A 16,201-nucleotide genomic window follows, 5' to 3' on the forward strand; every position below is an offset into this window, starting at 1 on the left:
TCCTCTCCTCTCCTCTCCTCTCCTCTCCTCTCCTCTCCTCTCCTCTCCTCTCCTCTCCTCTCACCTGCAAATGATCTAACTTATCCTTTTGCCTCAAAATATCCATTATAAAAATGACCATTAGTTCATGGGTCTGCTTCCTACCTGAGTATTTTCCTACAGATGTAGTAAACCCTTCCCTCCCCTTTAAGTTATTTATGCTATGTGTGACTGGCACAATGCACCTGTGTGGCTCCTCACTCGAGACGTGAATGTGGGCAGGTGTTAAGATAGGTGCCACAATAGGTGTTATTGTGAACCACAGACAAGAGCATTTTCCACAAGCCTGTCTTTCCCACGAAACTCTGGCACCACAATAAAAGAAGCATCAAATTAAATTCCTTCCAGAGGACAAATCTTCCTGTCAAAAGCCAGCTCAGTCCTTAAAAATAAAAAACAAAACAAACAAACAAACAAATGCCATCTCCACAGGCGCAAAAAAAAAGCATATTTGTTTAAATATCAATCAGCAGTGTTTAATACTTCACCTTTCCCTTTTCACCTGCATTAGAAGCAGGAAGCATTTTGGCATAAGTAGATACAGCTTTAAAAAAACAATCTCCTACATGGGAAAAGGCTAATTCTGGACTATCAGAGCCAGCTGTCCCTCTGGGAAAACATGGCCTTTAATTTAAACTGAGGCTACATTTAGCTGCTGTATGTGTAATTTAAGATTGCGTTTGCTTTTAAGTGAGTAGCAACATGTTCTTTTAACTGGATAATGGATCAGGCAACGGACACTTCCACTGCTGAGATGAGGCTCTAAATAAAAATGAAAGAACTGCCCAGTGGGGTCAGACCAGATGTTTGTTTAACTTAACATCCTGTCTCCAGCATGTGCCAGTAACAGCTGCTGGGTGAAAGAATACAGAAGCCACAGCAGAAAGGGCTGAGTGATTCTCTCGTCTGTAGATTGTCCCGGCTTCTGGCAATCAGCAGCTTAAAAACCCTGCTGAAATTAACCAACAAAATCAACTCAGACACTTAGATTTCAGACCCAGAAACCTTTTCACAAGTTGTTGTCATCTACAACATTCATCAAGTAGCAGACTAACTCTTCCACTGTGTGAAATAATTGCCTGAGGTGGCTAGAAATTATGATTATATTCACATTTTTAATAAAAGGTACAGCAACGAAGAAGCTTCCAGGGTAGAGTGTAGCTGCTTTCCATAGATGTTCCCTAGGCCTCCAACCTTAGATGTTGACCACACCAGGGGAGCTTGGTGTGCTGACTAAGAGGAATTGTACGGAGGGTGGAGACACATGGTTTGGAGACACCACAGGCAGTCGCTGTGATCAGATGGGAACCTTAATAGCACCCATAATTTGCTAGAAATAACTTTAAAATTTATAGCAAATGTTTGAATTACTGTATATTGTTTGATTCTCTTTAGTTTAGTAGCAAAGAAGCTTGTTCCAATCAATACCCTTGACCATCTTATTCCTTGCTATTTTGAAGGCATGTGTACATGCTTATAGCAAAAGTGCATTATATTAATTCTATCTGAATATGATCTGAATTTACTGAAGAACATTTTTTGCAGTATTGGCAAGGCAGTAAACATGGATGGTCCCAGATTTGCTCAGAAGTTCCTGTCTAAAGCTCTTTCAGTTTGCTTTCTTTGCTAGCAAAGTGTAAACAGAACTGTAAGAATCAATCCTGCACACCCTTGTCACACTGCTGGCTGAACAATCCTTGTTGGCCACAGTTCCTTAAGAGGAGTTTCTACACTCTATGCTCTGACATACATAATGCAACCAGTCAAAGGCTCCCTGCACAGACACTAATATACCATAGCATCATCATTATTTTTATTTACTTACAGAATTCTGAGCTTGACACAACTAAAAACAGACATGGTCCTGCCCCAACGAGTTCCTTTACTTTCAGACCTAGCAACTCCATTGCCACAAAGCAGCTTAAACCTCTATACCTTCCTTGCATTGTTTCTACTTCAGAAGGTGACAAATTCATGCAGAAACATCTGTGCCAACGTGAGACAGTATTACCCTATAGCTGTCTGTTGCTGTCGTTTTTGCTGGCACAGGCTGGGTGAATGTTTCTCATTCAGTTCAGTGCAAAAATAGCTGTAAATCTACCCCGGGAAGCTGGCCAGACATAGGTAGTGAAGGTAAGAGATAGGCCCAAGATTTTATAGGCCTATCTTATTTAGCTCAAGTGGTTTTCACACTGTGTGAAAAAGATTGACCATTAACCTGGGAGAAGACATGCACTACTCTTTCCAAAAATAATATATTTTGAGTCTTAGACCACTGTACTTCTCAGCAAATGGATTTCACACAGACTACAAAAAAGAAACTCTTCAGAAGTTAAGTTGACTTTTAGAAGAGAACTTCAGACTGTTTTGGGTTATTGAAGAGTAATACAAATTAGAAGTAGACCCTGGGAGCTGGAGCAGATATCTCCTCAATGTCATCAGAGAGACATGCTTCTATGTTCACTTAATGGTGTTCACTTAATGGTGCCCTTCTGGGCAGTTGAACTCCACCACAACCCTTTTCCTCTTCCTCAAAGAAAATGGGGAAGAAAATACAATGGAAAAGGCTCAAGGATTGGGATAAGGACAGGGAGATCACTCACCAATTATCGCTGTGGGAAAAATAGAATCAGCATAGAGAGATTAATATAATTTATTACCTATTACTAGCAGACTAGAGCAAGGAGAAACCAAAAGCAAACTAAAAACACTTTTCCCCCATCCGCCCTCTTCTGTGTCCTCCCCCAGTACAGTACAGCACAGGGAAACAGGGAACGGGGGCTGTGGTCACTCCCTGAGGCATTGTCTCTGCCGCTCCTTCGTGGTCACTCTGTGACCCTGCTCCACATGGGGTCCCTCCCACGGGATACTGTCCTTTCTGAACTGATCCTGTGGGGGCTGCCCACAGGCAGCAGCTCTTCAAGAACTGCTCCAATATGGGTCTATACCATAGGGTCCATCCATCCCCCAGGAGCAAACTTCTCCAGCACGGGTCCCCCCAGACCCTTGCTCCTGCGTGGGCTCCTCTCCATGGGCTGCAGCTCCGGCACGGGGCCTGCTCCTGCAGGGGCTCTCCATGGGCTGCAGCCTCCTCCAGGCCACATCCACCTGCTCCACCGGGGGCTCCTCCACCCATGGGGGGGCTGCAGCGTGGAGATCTGCTCCATGTGGGACCCATGGGCTGCAGGGGGACAGCCTGCTCCACCGGGGCCTCTGCACAGGCCGCAGGGGAACTGCTGCTGCATGTCTGGAGCACCTCCTGCCCTCCTGCTGCACTGACTGTGGGGGTTTCAGGGTTGGTTCTCACTCCTCTCTCCAAGCTGCTGTTGCACAGCATTTATTTTTTTTTCTCTTTCTTAAATCTCCTCTCACAGGGACATAACCAACATCACTCATTGGCTCAGCTCTGGCCAGCAGTGGGTCCCTTTGGAGCTGTCTGGAACAGGCTCTAATCTGATGTGAGACAGCTGCTGGGCTCTCCTCACAGAGGCCATCCCTGCAGGCCCCCTGCTACCAAACCCTTATTACGTAAACTCAAAACACCACTCCGCATGGTGGGTGTCCACAAAGGAGCAGAGCTAGTCATGGGGACAAGACCCAAACTTGATGAGAGCCATGACTTCTCCCTTTCTGTGTGCTTTTGATGTGCAACATGGGGACTCAGAGATCATCTGTAGTGTTGCTCTGGGAAAAAGTGCATTGTTGATGCCATGAAATTGAAGTATTAGTAAAGGGCTGATGGTGAAGACAAAGTTCTCTTACTCTTCCCCATATATCCACATCTGCCAGAGGGGAATCCACCTACAGATAGGGTGAAAAACATATACCACAAAATGAATACATTTCGTAGCACATAAGCTTCAGTGCTTAACACATGAATACTGACACCTTCAAAGTGAGTAGTTAAACATATAAAGGATGATAGATCTTCTATGGCTATATTTTTGCTATAGAAAATGTAAAATAACACAAGGTCTCAGTGTTTAGAAAGCAAATGTGAAGAGACAGACATCAGCTAACTACTGAAGTCTACATTTTTTTAATAAAAGGCTGCTACATGGCAGATCTTTCTCTCCTAACAATCACAAGTTTTATTTCTTAGCCACACATTCAATTGCCATGAGTAAGAGTCAGATAGGGGAACAACTCTTTGGATGACGTCATTGAAAAGAGAATGTGAGTGCATCATAAGTGGTCAGTAAAATTTCATAAAACTGTTGCATATAACCCTTGAGGATCAAGGCTCTTAGCTGTGCCATCCATCTTTACAGGATGCTGCTACATTTTCTCAAGCTGTAGATCATTTTTTATGCAGAGGTATGATGGATAGACATAGGTCAGTAATGAAGTTTTGTTTAACTCAGTCGGATGGGCAAAGCACAAAAGGGACCCTTCTGATGACAGATTTTCCTCTCACAAGTCAAACTCCTGATGGATACCAAACCAGTTGAAATATTATGGAGAATAATGACATTCCTACTAGGGATGATAACACTGGAGATTTTTTTTTCCCAAATATTAAAAATAAATTATTACGGATTTCAAGGAAGGAAGGTAGGCTTTTTTCCATTATTTTTTCTTGGAAGTCTACCTAATAGCACTGATATGCTGGACACCAGCTCCTCCTTCACTCATGCAGGACGATGTAAACACCACTGCAATATGGCTATGGCAACCTAGCCTGCTGTGCATCGAGAAGGAAGATTCATTGCTGACATTCAGGAAACAGGGATTGTCCTCTAGCACTGTTAAAAAAATGCCTCTCTGGGGCATGATACCACCTTGTCCTTTGTACAGTTACAGACAGTTTCTTCAGTCTAGTTTTAGCCTACTTACAGTGGCTTGTATTACCAACAAAATATGCACATATCTGTTCTACTCCCTCTCTCATCACACCACTGGGAACTGGATAGCCATTAATTTCTCTGTTTCAGAATGAGAGAAATGCAGGACAACAAATTTTGTAATTCTAAGTTCTTCATCCCATGTTTATGCTAGTAGGCCATGACACTGTTTTTTACATACAATTGCAATTTTTCTTTTTTTCTGGTTATTCATGATTTGGAGAATGCTGCTTTAGGCAGTCAATAGCAATTATACTTGGAGAAAAGAACATACAATACAAATTAGAGCAATATAGATTTTCCCCCCTGTTACTTTAATGTTTAGTTACCCTGTTAGATTTAAACTGAGTACATAATGTTTAATAAATTGCTTTCACTAAAACCCATTAACTGACACTTAGAAATAGCATTTTAATCCAAAGGAGTGCAGCAAAACATTACTGCAATTAATAGGTACGTTGGAGCACTGAAAAATCCACTCTAAAACAAAGTGTATCCATAGTGGCAGGTTGTTTATATCCGATGCCTAAAAGCATCCTGAAAACTAATGGCAAGCTCCAATGAACACCATGGATTTACTCACATTTACATTCAATGAGGACTTAGACCTGTGACTTAAACCCATATTTCATTGCCTTAGCAAAATTCACTGCCTTGCTCATGACTGGGCACAGGATGAAGAAGAGTTTGAGGGCAAAGACTTTATGGCCATGTGCTAGCCAACTGATAGGAGAATCCAGGCTATGGCTTGTGCTCACAGTTACTTCTACTCTTCCTCTTCCTCTCCCTTCCTCCTTCTCTTCCTGGCAAGGACAGCAGTATTTTCCTGCAGCTTTTTTATTCATTCTGCCTCAGTTTGGGCAACATCAAGAATGACAGCACCACATGTCCTCTGTGGAGGCTGGAAACTTGAGCCAGGACTTTGTGAAGCAGGTGAATCTTAATAAACAGGTGAGTGCTAGCAAACAGGTTCATCTAAGAGGATATTCTCCAGATAAGTTCTTGACCTGACTCTGCCAGTGGACAGAAAGGGTTCTCAGAAACAGCTTTTTGTTTGTTTGTGTTTTTTTGTTGTTGTTGTTGTTGTTGTGTGTTTGTTTGTTTTGTTTTGTTTTAAGGAGAGATCAGAGGAACTCACGTGGACTGAAGGAACAGATTGCCATGACAAGTTCAGAGCCAAGTTAACCTTCTATATGAGCTGTTTCTTCCTCATAATCTCCCTCTGCCAGCCAGCTGATTTTTGTTTTAACCTTTTAAAGGAACAAGGAATCATAATTCCTCTCCCAATTTATTATGAAGTAACTCCATATCCATCCAGATATGCTTCTTTGGCTATGGCTAAAGAAATGTCTTTTTTAAACAGCAACATGAAGAGGTTTTATAGTCTGTCTTTTCCATGTTGAAAGTGCATGCAATGTCAGTGTCTGGAATTTGAGAAACATTTTCTGTTGAGAGGATTTGTTAAAATAATGTCTGCATACCACTTGTCAAGAAACATGGATTATGACATTTTGTATTTTTAAATAAAAACACAATAATCAGATTTTATACCGGAAATCTTCACCTGTAATTTAAACCTGGTAACTTATAACTTTAGCAGAAGCACATTCTATAGAATGTTTATGGTATTGATAAAGACACTGTTTTTCAATGTAAGGATTAATCCATCATTCTATCTCTCTTGATGAAATTATATACAAATATTCTGGAAGTACTAACAAAATATTAGATTGTCTCATTGGAATCAAGTGGAGGAAGAAAAAACACAATAGTATGTTTCATTAATACACAAAGTGTTCTTGAACAATCACCTTGTAAAATGAGGTCAGACATAAAATGTTCATTCATGGGATACTTTGTGAGTCCCCAGAATGAAGTGGGAAGCTTGAGTGGTGCTATAACATTACTGAAATATTTAACCATATATGAGCTGGGGAAAGATAGCCAGTCTGTACATGTGATTGTGTGAATGTTTTCTCTTGTGAAAAAGTCCATCAAATCAGTAGGAATTTCCCCAGTAGCTGTGATGACCAAACTTGTGATTATCTGATGGAGAACAAGGCCCTGTCTGCTCAGATTGAAGAGCAAGGCAATTAGGAATAGATTGGTATCTACTTATATCAGGTACCATGATGTCAGCTGAAGGATTTTATATTAGCTATGCTTGGACAGATTTTATGAACTGCTTTTAAAGTATGATGAAGATACTTACTCAGAACAATTGTTCTTATATCCCCCAGGAGGCAGCCCACCTCTATTGAAAGTTTATCCTTCCTCTAAAAATCAAGTCTCATCTCCTGAGTAATTTCACGATTGTACCACTAGCCATTTAATTTAAGGCATGGAACTTTATATAGCAACTAATCTCCGTGTGGCCTGGCAGAGTTGGTTGATTGTCACAGATAATTGGTTGATTTGGACAGTATTCAAGCTAGTGGCCTTCTGTATCCAAGACAATCTCTCTTCAGAATATACTGTGCACTCTTTCAAAGGTAGCATGGAAAGACCATCATCATTAGCAATTTTGCTGAACAGCAATATTTAATAACTGACTAACAGGCCATTACCTGAATTGCCTACCTCTGTCATTTCAGCACAGCTAAAATAGGAATTCCCTCTCAGTGTTTCAGAACAGAAGAGGTTTGCAATCAACTATTTGGGTAAATCTGGGGGCATGTAGGTAGTCATGAGCCGTCTGCTTTCCAAATAAAGAAAATGTTTAATTAGTATCTGTAAGCTCCTTGTATAAACAAAAGGTTCTCCCCGGCTACATCTGTACTAGGCTGAATCCCTTTTGATCCAGATAGACCCGTGCTGACAGCAAATGGCATGCACTTATCCGGCTTGCAGTATTCAAGACATACACAGCTGATGTGGGCAAATAGTGTATTTGATGACTTGCCTTTATTTATGCTCATACATTTCCCAAGAACGGATAATGTAATACTTGGTCTTTGTCCAAAAGAGTGTTCAAATCATCTTTTTGTTCTGGTATCGAATGGCAGCTAACACAGCAGGGTCCAGTCTGTAATTAGGGTTCCAAGTCACCATTGCACACATGAGTAACAGCAACAGCAGCAACACTATTGTTCTTGCACTTACTCATTTGTAAATGTCTGGAAATAACTCCTGATCTATATACGACTTGCCAGCACTTTGGGTATGACTGCAGCTTTATCCAGTGTAACAACTACAAGGACTTACTTGTAGAGTAAAGGGATAAAAACTACCGTGACAGCTTTTGGTGTGAAGAATGCAGTTTTATAGCATTGGAACACATCTTAAGCCACTATAAATCCATAAACCTCCAATGAACTATTTTATATTATACCAGATGAAGGCCCAGCCTACAGCTATTTAGTTAAATTTTACAGAGGTCTGCAAGAAAATTTTACTGAGGTCTCTAATTTTTATTGATATCTGCTGGGTAATTTTGTTGGTAATTTTGTTGAAATCTTTTACAAGGTGTGGTGAATAAGTGCCAGTTTTGCCAGGCCCTTTATATTGTCTCTGTAGCTGCAAAGTGTGGGGTTGCATGTCACAGAATGGCTATGGGACTCACAGAGTGGTCCAAATCATGTTTTCCCTCAAAAAAAATGCAGAAGATCCCATGTATCTTGGACTTCAGGAAGGACCATGCAAAATCTGCCTACAGACTGCAACCTGTCACTAGGGCCAGCAAACAGAGAGACAAGAAGGGAAAGTCTGCCAGCATTAAGCTCAATAATTACTGCTTGTATTCCGTCCAAGGCTCCAAATGCTTAATATTTTGGGTTTCTTTAGTAGAAAAGGATCATTGATCTTCAACTCCTAAACACTGTGGACGGTAACTTACAGAAGTAAAATTTAGTTATTTTGGTAAATATGATTTTCTGTATGTTATTTTGGAATCAATCTCATCAGTTACAGAAATATGTAACTTTTATGCCCCATCTTTGTTAAACATGTCATTGATCTAGGAGTCAATACTCCATCATTTAATATTTTCCATGTATATAGATTATTGATTTCAAACAACTCCATCCCATGCACTGTGCTCATGCTCTGTACCAAAGTGATATCAAAAACACAGATTCAAAATGCTCAGCAAAGTGGGTTCCTTAAGAAGGTAGCTTAATCACTGCAGATTTCTACAGACCCAAAGGCACTACCTGACATTCAGCCAAATTGCAGTTAACTATTAGGCCATTCTTCAGGTTTACTAAGCTCATTTCAAACCAAGTTAAATATGGACTGACTGACAATAATACCAACTCCCACAGTATTTGTACTACTGCTCTCATGATGCATTAAGGGACTGTCACAGCTTCTACTGGCATCATTGCATACACCTACAGCCTTCAGACAACTGACACAAAACTTCTCAAAAGCATAGGCAAACACAATAGGACCCAAACCATGCTGGTCCTGAAATGAAACAGAGGTTCGGGACAGGGTGAAATCACTGGGGCTCGAGAAAAGGGCCTTGAAAAGCCAAGATAGCTGTTCCTGCAACAGGAGTGGAGAGGAGGTGAGTAGATGTCCCAGCTCCTGGTACATCAGTCCTGGCTGCAGCTGGCCACCACTAGCCTCATGTCCTTGGGGAGAGGAGCAGGTTCTACTGTAGGACAGGGAGATAGGGGCCAGGAAATTTCCCTGCCTGCAGCAGCTGTCTGAGGTACCCCACTTGTATACCCATGGGGTGGGCTTTGGGAGGTGGTTGAGCCTGTTCAGAAGGTTGGGCACTATCTTTCCCAACAATTCCCCTGTATTTCCTCTCCTATCTGCTGCTTCTTCAATCAGGATGGGAAAGGCTGAAGCAGAGATGTAGGCAGCATTCTTCCACAGGCTGCTCCTCACAGGGGAGCAAGCTACATGTACCATCAGGGATGGAGCACAAAAATGGACTTTTGGAGAAAAGACATCCACCATGAGCAACACCTTTCTCCTGATCTCCATGCCTTATTTAAGGTAGACATTTGCTCAGGTCTGCACTGTCTTAACACTGGAAGTTAAAAATAGTTTCCATCCCCTGGCCCTCAGTCTAGTTTTTGAATTGCATGACAGACATGAAGTCAAGGATGAATCTTGAGGAGGGGTAAGAAGGAGAGAGAAGTGGCAGTACATCTAGGGTCAAGGAAGGTTTTAATGGCACTGAACTGAGCCTATGCTCTTTCTGTTTGCTACATGGGATTTTGATAATGTAATTCAATGTTGTTGGTATGATTCAAAACGGAATAATCATAGGATCATATAATTGCAAATATCATGTTCCTTTTCCATGTTTTGGGTTGACCTGAGAGAACAGATCCTGCATATCATCTTGATGACCTGGAAGACTGTGAATGCCTGGCCCATTTGACTTTGCAAAAGAGAAAAGGGGAAAACCCTGGAGAATGTAATGTTTAGCCAGATCAAATGGAAGCGGGACAGTTTTGTCATAAAGTGTGTGTTTTAAAAGTTGTTGGTTTTTTTTTTTTCCACTTTTTTTTATTATAAGGTTTTTTCTGTCAATCATATATCACGAATAAAAAAGAATATAGTAAGTTAAAAAGTAAGCAAAGGCCATTGATGGAGTTTAATTCTTTCAACTGGGATTTAAGTGGAGCTTAAATCTGGTTCTCCTATATCTCACGTGGCTGCATCAGCAATAGGAGTATAACATTATTTTCCTGAGATGCTTGAATGTTTAACAATTTAACAGTTTAAATCACTAAATCAAAGCCTCAGCTCAGACCCTTAACAGTAGCATCCTTCTGACATTCAGCTGAAATGTGAAAAATTCAGATTCAAGTCTCTGTTCAGAAGGCTGGAAGCAAACAGGCAGTCCATCTGAAATGTATGGAAAGAGGAGAAACACAGACCTGTGTTGCCTGGGGAAAGTGTCAGCAAAAAGAGAAATAACCTAGACATGAGGAGATGTATGCAGTAAATGAGGAGATTTCTACACATTATAGGAGAGTGGTTCTCAAGCAAGTTTCCTGCTGGCGTAGCAAGAACAAGACTTAAGAGAGAGCCTTGATCAATTTATGAAAGGCTATGAATGGCAGCACTAGCAGGGAGCTGGATTGATGATAAAGACAGGCCTTTTATGGTCTATCTCCAGCAAGTCAAACAAAAATCCATATGAATTCAGATTGTGTGGTTATGAAGGTAGGTCCTCAGTGGGTACACAGTGCTAACTGATAGCTGATCGTAAGAAATAATGCATATATTAAAGAGATATCTTTGCATAGCTTTATAGAGTTATCTATACATCCAGAAGAATATCGGGACACACCAAATATGCCTTGCATGTACCTGCATGTCCCAAAAAGCACAGTCATTGCAGAAGGTTACACCTCACTGGCTTCCTTAGAATAAGAAATCTGCGTCTTACCCTTGGCTTGTTGGTGTTTCATCAGCAGCTACCATTATTATTAGTATTATTTTCAACATCTTGTCTATTGCTACAGGCTACATTTTTTATTGTTTAGTCAAAGAGCTTATCTCTGGACCATAATCATAGTTCACCACCAGATAAGGATCTTAAAATACCAAATTCATGTTCAAATAGGCAGATGCTGAAAGGTTTTCTGTAATGTCTTCAACAGAGGGCTCCATATAGAGTCTGAAAGCTCACTAAAAATAGCAGTTCTCATTTATTCCCCAAATCAAGATTGTATCCTGAACTAGAGCCTTTGAGGAAGCAAAGAGGGTTTAACCAGCAGAGCACTAAAATCCATCCTGATGTACAGGGGTTAAGGTATCTTGCAGGGCACAATAAAAATTGTGGCATCTGAATGGGAGTCTGGGACTAAACCATGAGCTGGCAGTACAAGCAGACCATTTTCTGGTGTAAACTCTCTAAATCCTTTTCATGCCTCTTCCCAGAAATTTCTCACAGGCTTAAAATGCACACACTTAAAACAACAACAACAACAAAAAACATAATTTATATTTTTCACATGGAAAATGTAGATTCTGGTGAAAAAAGCTAGAAAATAAGTTATTGGATTTTTTTTTTCTAATTTTTAACACCCTCAAGAGTGTGTTAATCTTGGGTTTATCAGCAAGCATGACTCCAAGCCCCAGTGAATCAATGGGCAGAGGGGGTGCTGATCACCTGGTGACCACACTGTTACCAGTGGTGCACAACCCTGCTGGAAACCAGGTCATTCCAGTGATTAAACTCATTTACAATACTTCGAACAGGAGAGCTGTTCTGAAAGGATCACAGCAATATTGACTAAAAAGTCAATGAGATGCTGGGGAAATTAACGTTGCACACTTGATACACTTAGAAATGCCATTAGCTGGAAACCTAGCTAATCCTACATAATGGGGGCATGGAGACAGTGTGAGTTAGGAGCAAAGAAGGCACTTGACAAGGTGGGTGAGCAGCTCCAGTTGCCACAGGATTTGGTGTGGTGCACAGAAACTTGGGGAGGGTGTGCATGAGCCCCAGCTTTGCTCAATACAATTTCTGTGGGCAAAACAAAAAACACAGCTGGAGCACTCAGTCTTTGAAAAGAAATGATTGCTCTCAGGTTTACTTAGTGATGTATTTTTTCTCTCTTCTCTGACCTCCTGATATTTTCCATAACAGATGTGTACCTAGATAACAGAGCCTTATAAAAACAAACCTAAGAATAAAGAAGCCACACCCAGTTCTTTTTTCCCCCTTTTCCTTTTTTCTTTCAATTAATTTTCTTTTCTTCTTTTTTTTTTTCCTAACTCAAATTAATAAAATAGTAATAAAAAAAAAAAAAAAAGAGAGAGAGAGACAGAGAGAGAAAAAAAGTTATTTCATAGCTGCCTACAGTCTTTCAAGGGAGTTATAACTGATCTCAGATGTGTGGGACCTGGTTTATCAACAGATCAGAAAAAAAAAAAAAAAAACAACACCAACAACAAAACAATAATAATTCATTCTCCATCAGAAGACTTTCAAGATTAAAAAAAAAAAAATGATTTCAGTCATTTTAAGCATGACTCAGTGACAGAAGCAAAACAAAAAAAGTAGAGCTTACCATGAATATCTCAGATTTAGTTGCTGGTGTATATGAAAAAGGATGCTGACTTAATGCACATGGGATGATTTTTCTGTAGCACTTTAATGTAGGGAGTTTGGGACAAGGTAGATCCCTGGCACTTTATTTATAGGTCAGCTGTCAATGTTTTGTCTTTAAAGCAGCCCCTCTCACCTTGTGCATTTTCCAGACTGCTCTTTTTCCACTACAGCACAATTACTCATGTGTCAGGGCAGTCAACAGGCTGAGCTGCTGTGATTTTTTTCTGAGCCTCTCCGTTCTCTCGTTTCCTGACATTCCTAGCATGAATAGGTGCACTAAGATAATTACGTTAATCCATCTAGCAAAACACCCAACTTATACATTTGAAGCTAATTAGACAAACTTCAAAATGGGTCATTTTTCAGCCCCTCAGCCTCCCCCTGCTTATGAGCATTACCCCTGAGGGGACTCTTTCTCAATCAGGTAGACATTTCTGGGAATGAGATCTAATGAATCCCTTTACCTCCTGAACTGAAAACCTCTTTTCATTGAGATTTTAAGGAACTGAGGACAAATTCAGGCATGGCAGAAGTAGGAACTCTCCCAAGGTAGTAGTACTGCTTCTTTCTACCTAAATTAGGTTTGACCCAGTCTATTGACAGAAGGCCAAAAGTGTTGTGGTATCCTTTCTTCTCTGATAATGTCAAGGTAAGACTATAGGAATCACTTTCCCTTACTGACTACTGTCCTATAGGCAGATAAGATCTTTCAAATGAAATGTAAAGAGCCTTGCCAGAAATGAGTCTGTTCTCTGGATCCTGGAATGGGATAGAATTTCATGTATGGAAGGGCCTTTTTTCCCCACAGATTTTGCAAAATGTTTCACCCTGATGCTGTCAATCTAATGTTTTGTGCTCTTTCTTTATATATATATATATATATATATATATATATATATATAATTGTGAAAAGAATACAAGATATATATACTTTTTTTCCTTTTGCAATCAAGGGGGCTGACCACATTTTTTTTTAAATCTATAAATCTATTTTCAACTGGATTTGCATTCACCTGCCAAATGCCCAGTAAGAAACAATTTTGACATCTGCATAGTACACTGATTAACTAAGAGAGAGCAACAAAAGGCAGCAGAGAAAACAGAAGCACTGAGTCAAAGCGGGTTGAGCAAAATCAAACAACTACTCAGTGACAAATCTGGGATTGAATCAAAACATTGAAATAACTCCGTCATGCTTCTCCTTCCACATCAACATTACAACAGAGATGAATACCACAGTAGACTTTCAGAATTTTGACAAAGAAAAAAGTGTCTGAGTACACTGCTGTTTTGAGAATGTGGAAAAGTATGAGAGTTTTCTGGGAGACAGGGAAAAGGACAAAAGAGGCAGTAGTGTGAAGTATTGCTCATCAAAAATAGAACTGGTGAACTACACAGTCAAAAACCTGTCACTCTATTTCCTAGCTCTCGTGGCCTCTGCCAATTAAAAAAAAAAAAAAAAAAAAAAAGAAAAAAAAGAAACCATACTATATTTTTTATATTTTTTTTTATTGTTGTTGTTGCTGTTGTTTGTTTTGGTTTTGTGCCAATGTAGTGCTAAGTGCATTTCCAAAGCACTAAATATGATTATAATCAGCAATAATCTTATTTTATTAATTAAGATCATAGAATCATAGAATAAGGTTGGAAAAGACCTCCAAAATCATCTGGTCCAACCATTGCCCTACTACCAATGTCACCCACTAAACCATGTCCCTAAGCACCATGTCCAACCTTTCCTGGTCCTAACTGTCCAGATTTGCTTTTTTTTTCTTTTGTCCCTTCTTACACTTCCAAAGCAAAAGAGAGCAGATGCTGCGTCTCAACTGCACCACACCATGATCTGATGTGTAGCACTGCAACACAGCACTGCAAGGATGCTTGGCAGACTTGTTGGAGCCAGCCCTGCAGCTGCAGCTGGGACCACAAGAAAGGATTTGCCTCAAACTTGGGTGATTGAGGCAAAAAATCATTGAACCAGTAAAATTAACACATGCCTTTTGCTTTCTATCTCTCCAGAAAAATAAAATAAAATAAAATAAAATAAAATAAAATAAAATAAAATAAAATAAAATAAAATAAAATAAAATAAAATAAAATAATAAAATAAAATAAAATAAAATAAAATAAAATAAAATAAAATAAAATAAAATAATAAAATAAAATAAAATATAAAATAAAATACCAGCTTGTGAAATTTTCTGAGGCAAGAACATAGGTGAGCTTCCCATCCTGCTTCCCCACTTCTTTTCCCATTCAGACATTGTAATTTTAGAGATGGGAAACAAACAAACAAACAAACAAAAAAACACGTTTTCCCATTGTAGCACAGTCTTTTCTTCTATTTCCTGCCACAAGTGTAATGTCTTGTTATTTTTTGTTCCTTCTGCTTCCACAATGAGCTCTGATGGAGCTCCCTAATGATAACAAACCATCACTGCAGTAATATTGATACCTGTTGTAATCACTGGCATTCTGGCTTTTCAATTCTCACTATTTGCCTTGGATCAAGTAGCTCTGTGCTAATGCAACAGAAGGTCACCAGATGAAGGGGCTGATAACAGAGAGGGACTGTTCTACTTAACATGCATGGAGGATTATGCTTTTCAGTCGTCCTCAAGCTAATCTTTCAAGTTGTCCTTTTTTGACTTTCTCAGTTTAATCAGTTTAATCTCATCTTCCCTCTTTTCTGATTACAAGGATTTTCTGTAGAAACCTTGCCTCCACAATAAGGACCATGTGGCAATTTATTCTTATATTGATTTCAACATCTCTTTTCCTCTACCAGGGCTCTGACACAAGGGGGGTTGGGGGGTGGGGGTGTCAGAGGGGAAGCAGAGGGTCCCTCTAGTGCCTTCTGCCTAGTAAATCCTCCCACTTTTGTTATCAGGGAATCTGGATACTACTTTAATACACTTGAAGTCAGAAATGGCAGCCAGATTGGAAATACTCAACTGTGATTAAAAGTTAGCAGAGACAGTAAGAACGATAAAGCTTAATCATAAGACATGCTTATGTCTTATGCATGCTTATGTGCATGCATATGGGGCACCAGTAATCAAACTGTTCAGGCCATGTCTTCCAAGGGACTTTTTCATAGTCACCACCACTACTACTTACCTAGCAGTATAGGGAATTTCATGCCCCACTCATGGGGAAACCAGGTCCAGGGAGTTAGGCAGAGTGGCCAGTCTGCACAGGAAGGCTCATGCACATGCATGTATGCATGAAGATGTGACCACACAGGCAAATACCAAACCTTTCCTCTGCTGTAGTAAATCTCTCC

The sequence above is a fragment of the Anas platyrhynchos genome, chromosome 3 (assembly GCF_047663525.1).
Source record: "Anas platyrhynchos isolate ZD024472 breed Pekin duck chromosome 3, IASCAAS_PekinDuck_T2T, whole genome shotgun sequence".
Classification (NCBI taxonomy): domain Eukaryota; kingdom Metazoa; phylum Chordata; class Aves; order Anseriformes; family Anatidae; genus Anas; species Anas platyrhynchos.